The sequence below is a fragment of the Beta vulgaris genome, chromosome 9 (genome assembly GCF_026745355.1).
Source record: "Beta vulgaris subsp. vulgaris cultivar EL10 chromosome 9, EL10.2, whole genome shotgun sequence".
In the NCBI taxonomy this organism is placed as follows: Eukaryota; Viridiplantae; Streptophyta; class Magnoliopsida; order Caryophyllales; family Amaranthaceae; genus Beta; species Beta vulgaris.
In genome coordinates, this window is record NC_079210.1 from 26,555,684 (window position 1) to 26,561,242 (window position 5,559).

Here is a 5,559-nt window from a genome sequence, read left to right on the forward strand (position 1 = left end):
AAAAATAACACCCCTAAATTAACACTTATTTTAGCAACTGTTAAGTAAAGTCTAAATTTAACGTTTTAACATCATAACTGTTATCTTAACTTGTATTGATAATATATTCTTAACAATTATCTTAATGTGTGTTATCTTTGCTATGAAATTAGTATGTGTTGTTCAGTTATTAATAATAAAAAAATATGTTAAAATATTTATATTATAGACCGTTTATTTGGCTAAAAATTAGGATCACTTTCTACACGTAAAATATAAAATAGAAACTGCAAACCCTTTTCTTTTACAAATCCTACTTTTAAATTTCTGTAACTGGACTCTAATGTACATAACCACTTGCTAGCACCTCCAATTTCCCCTTCAGTTTCCAACTATGGCCCTTATCTCCGATGAAGCTTCCTCCCTCACAGTCTCAATTTCATTCTAGAAGACAACGTGGATATATTCATCAAAATTCGCAACTTCATTCTGCCCATTAAATAGTTTTGGGAGAAATCGACAACCATAATTGCCATTTTTAAGAACAATTTACAGGTAATTCTTAATTTTCAAGCCCTTATGTATTCCTAATGTATAAAGAAACTGATATTTGTGGCTTTATCATCAAATTTGGATAATTTAATCAATTTTCTAGTTTCTTGGATTGGTAATTTTGCTTCATTAGTGGTAGTCGATTGGGTGGAGAAAAAAAATGAGACGAGAAAATTTCACTGCGTTTTCATACAAATATTACTAATGAATGATAGATTATATTAGTTGATACTGAACATAAAATTTCACTGTTTATGGGTTGTTGTTGCTCGTGTTTTCCTCCCTTCTTTGTTGATGCTACACTGTTGTTGTGTTGCTGATGCCGTTGTTGTTCGTTGCTGATGTTGTTGTGGCGTCATTAGCACCGTCGTGTGCAGGTGGTGCTGTTTATCGTTGTTTCTTGAGGTGGTGTGCACCTTTTCTCTAACCTTCCAGTCAGTTTTAGATTGTTTAATATTGATTGAATTTATGATTAATTGAATGATGTTGTGGTGGTGTTGTTCTTGTGGCTTTGTTGGTGTTGCTTTTCTTGTCCAAGCTCTAGTTAATTGTCTTAGGCATTTTCTGCCTAATTTGTGAAAGCCTGAGACATGTGAAAACCCAATTGCTTTTAACCTGTACCAGTGGCAGGTTCCTCATCATCCTACCATGGATGAAAATCTAGTTGTTCTAGTTGTTGGCCACTGTGGAAATCAAATTGATGCCCGTGGCATTCTTTCAATTGTTCACACCTACTTGGGGAAGAAGCTTAACTATTTGGGATTAACCCATTTTATTGTCGAGGTCATTGCATTGCCATTTGTAGATTCAACCCAGAAGTGTCTCCATCTAATAGTAGATGCAGGATGTGCATTTATACCCTCAGACACCTGAAGCTGCTGCCATCTTTCAGAGATAATTTTCTGATGTGTATTGGTACTCTGTTGATGATGAAAACAACTTACTGAGAGGGCACACATTAAAGAGCAATTGCACGAGCAAGCTAGCTGATGAATTTTGCTTCAGCTCGAGGGATTTGTGGTCAATTATATTTCTTCAGACTCGGGAAAGATCATTGCAACTGCTGCTAGGAAAGCTAATGAGGTATGTTTGCCTTGCAGCTTTATCTATTTTTACATGTTTGTTTGCTTAGCCTGTTGAAATGGTTTGACTGGATGGCTGAAATGATTAGTTAGCCTGTACAAATGTTATGGTCAAAGTTAGTGATATTTAACCTTAGAAAAACATATGTTAGTTGCATTCAAGAATGTTGCTCATAAATGAAATCTTAACTCTTGAAATTACTGTTTTCAACCTTCTGAAATTTGTTTCTAACACCATTGCAAAACTGACTAAATTATTTTTCGTAAGTTTGATTCAATAAAGACCAAGCCACATCCTGAGTCACCAGAAAAAATGCACTCAGTTAAAACTAACAAACCTTCAGCAATTTTAATTAAACACAAATCTTAAACAAATCAGCAGGTATAATGAGATAGTCTTTCAGAAACAAACTCCAATTGAAATTAACTCCATACTTATGCAAAAGAGAATTTCAGAAATATCATCCTCTTCTTCCTAATCAGAATGCATGAATAAAGTTGATAACAAGCCCCTTGATGTGGGAACCATCTTGATCCTGTGAGAAAACAAATCACACTTTAATAATATTCATATTACGAAATGATCATTAATTAGATGACCATATCGCAATGACTTGGCACCTATGTAGCATGGATACTTCTTCTAGGTCACGTATTCATACCCATATCCATACCCGATACGATACGTACCCACTATGGGTACGTGTATCCATTCCTTAAAATTTCAAAATCTTGCCGTTTTATGTCCTCGTACCCGAATCTGCACCCGTACCCGTATCCATCTATGTGCAACCTAGCTTGACACAAAAATATTCTTCACTGTCTATATTATAGTATTTGTGATTTCTTCTGTATAGTGCCCTCGCCAACCGCTTGGTACTCTAGACTGTGGATATTGTGTGTGTCGCTACATGCTTGAGACGACTAGTTAATCTAGATAAGGTACTTGAACATTAGTTATAATTTGATTTTTTTTATTTCTATATGATTACGAATCTTTCAGACTGTAGATTTGTATCCATATTATATTAGATAGATGAAGAGTAGTTTGGGTAAATTAGTTGAAAACACTTTATTATTATTTTATATCTGAATGATCTTGCTACAACTATGATAAATTAATTTGTGCATGATTAATTATAAAGTTTAATTACTTTTCAAGTTTTTATGTATGAATACTTATTCTATAATTACGATACATTTATTATAGTACTAACAAGGCATTAGTCCAACCTATTCTCAGGAGAAAATTGATGAACTCAAGGAGTTGTGGATTACATATGTCGGAGATCAACACACAAAGCACAAAGGATGAATAAGTTATAACTTTCCGCCCAATTTTTTAACTTAATCCACTTTTGGACATACATTATATTTTTGGATTTGGATATTGATATCATAGATGTGGCTATAGGATAAATTTGATCTTGTTTATGATTTAGCTTAAAAATTGATATGTATATATATTGGTTTTTTTAATTAGAAGTTTAGAATTATGAATACTAGTTGAATTATTTTGTGATATAAAGAATTTTTGAAGTTTGGAATATCATATTCAATTTATTTGTTATAAGATCTTATGGGTTGAACAGTAATTATACAACAGATACAAGTATTGTACATTTGTACTGTCCTGTTAAAAAGAAGGAATTGTGTTGTACGACATTGTTGTGCTGCGTGCTGCAACGCCTACGATAAATAATATATGCGTGAAATGATAATTTGATTATTTTTTTTAAAAAAATATCATAGATAACAGTTATAGGTAATATATGCTATATATATTATAGGAAAACATAACAGTTATTCAAGATAAGTGTTAAATTTTCTTTCTTTCAATTTATCATATAAATAGCAAACATAACACTTATTTACAAAATGTGTTATCTAGTGGCATAACGTATATTATAAATGACTGTTATGTTTTCTCTGGCAAACATAACACTCTCATCAGGTGTTATGTTTACTTTACATTACATTGACTTGGATAACACCTCAAAACTGTTATGTAAAACCTAATTTAACAGTTATCTTTGCCCTTTTTTGTAGTAGTGTTTATTTACTAGAGATAAATATTTCCTAACGTTGTGGCAAAATGCGTGAAATGAAGTACATTTTACATGAAAAGCAAAAATGGGCCCGAATTGGCCTTCATATACCTAAATGTGTCTTATAGCATATGAGGTGATTTTCCTTGATTCTAATAGCTATGTATGTTGTAATTATAGTTATATGCGCCCTGATATGTAGCTAACTACAAAAAAAGTACATTGGACATGAAAAGCAAAAATCGGTCTGAAATGACCTTTATTAACCCAAAATGATTTCATCGTCCCAAAATGGGTTTTTAAGTACATGGATGGATTTTAGTTGACTCTAATGGTTGTATATGTTGTTATTAGAGCTAAATATGTTCTAACATGTGGCTAAATACGTGATACTAAGTACATGGAACATGAAAAACAAAAATTGGTTTGAATTGGGCTTCATTTACCCAAAATGGGTTTGAAAGCATGTGAAGTGACTTTTCTTGACTCTAGTTGTTATATATGTTGTAAATATATTTAAATATGTCCTTAAATGTGGCTAAATGAAAAAAAAAGTACATGGAACATTAAAACCAAATATCGCCCCGAATTGGCCTTTACGTACCAGACATGGGTTTTATCGTCCCAAAATGGGTTTCTAAGTATATGTATGGATTTCAGTTGACTATAATGGTTTTTTTTTTGTTACTAGACCTAAATATGTCCTAAAATTTGGCAAAATGCGTGAAATTAAGTATGTAAATGAAAAACAAAAATGGGCCCTAATTGGCCTTCCATTTACCCAAAATAAGTTTCAAAGCATGTGAGGTGACTTTTCTTGACTCTAATGGTTATATATGTTGCATTTATAGTTATATATGTCCTAAGATGGAGCTAAATACAAAAAAAGTACATTGGACATGAAAAGCACAAATCGGCTAGAAATGACATTTACTTAACCAAAATGAGTTTCATCTTCCCAAAATGGTTTTTGAAGTATATGAATGGATTGACTCTAATGGTTGTAAATGTTATTATTAGAGCTAAATATGTCCTAAAATGTGGCTAAATGCGTGAAACTAAGTACATGGAACATGAAAAATAAAAATCGGCCTAAATTGGCCTTCATTTACCAAAAATGGGTTTCAAAGCATGTAAGGTGACTTTCCTGACTCTAATGGTTATTTATGTTGTAATTATAGTTATATATGTCTTAACATGTTGCTAAATACAAAAAAAAAGTACATGGAACTTGAAAAGCAAAAATCAGCCCGAATTGGCCTTTACTTACAAAAAATGAATTTCATCTTCCCAAATTGGGTTTCTAATCTTATGCATGGATTTCAGTTAACTCTAATGGTAATGTATGCTGTTACTAGAGCTAAATATTTCTTAATATGTGGCTAAATGCGTGAAATTAAGTTTATTATACATGAAAAGTAAAAATCGGCCCGAATTGTCCTTCATTTACCGAAAATGGGTTTAAAAGCAAGTGAGGTCACTTTTCTTGACTCTAATGGATATATATGTTGTAATAATAGTTATATATGTCCTAACATGTGGCTGAATATAAAAAAAATACATGGAACATGAAAAGCAAAAATCGGCCCGAATTGGCCTTTATTTACTAGAAATGTATTTCATCTTCCCAAAATGGAATTCTAAGTATATGCATGGATTTTAGTTAACTCTAATGGTTCTATATGTTGTTACTAGAGCTAAATTTGTCATAACATGTGGCTAAATGCGCGAAATTAAGTACACTGTACATGAAAAGTAAAAATTGGTCCGAATTGACCTTCATTACCGAAAATGGGTTTCATCTTCCCAATATGGGTGTCTAAATATATGCAAGGATTCTAGTTGACTCTAGTGTTTGTGTATGTTGTTATTAGAGATAAATATGTCCTAACATGTGG

At 32.1% G+C, this 5,559-nt stretch overlaps 1 long non-coding RNA gene across 2 annotated transcripts; it reads left to right on the top strand.

Annotated features, from left to right (window-relative positions):
* The first annotated feature begins 244 nt into the window (after positions 1-244).
* On the top strand, positions 245-3,186 carry LOC125493493 (uncharacterized). Of its 2 annotated transcripts, XR_007270101.2 has the most exons (3): positions 251-534; positions 1,156-1,614; positions 2,857-3,186. It is a non-coding gene; the product is annotated as an uncharacterized LOC125493493 (long non-coding RNA). The 2 variants fall into 2 exon arrangements; XR_008967810.1 differs by having other exon boundaries at positions 245-1,614.
* The last annotated feature ends 2,373 nt before the right edge of the window (positions 3,187-5,559 follow it).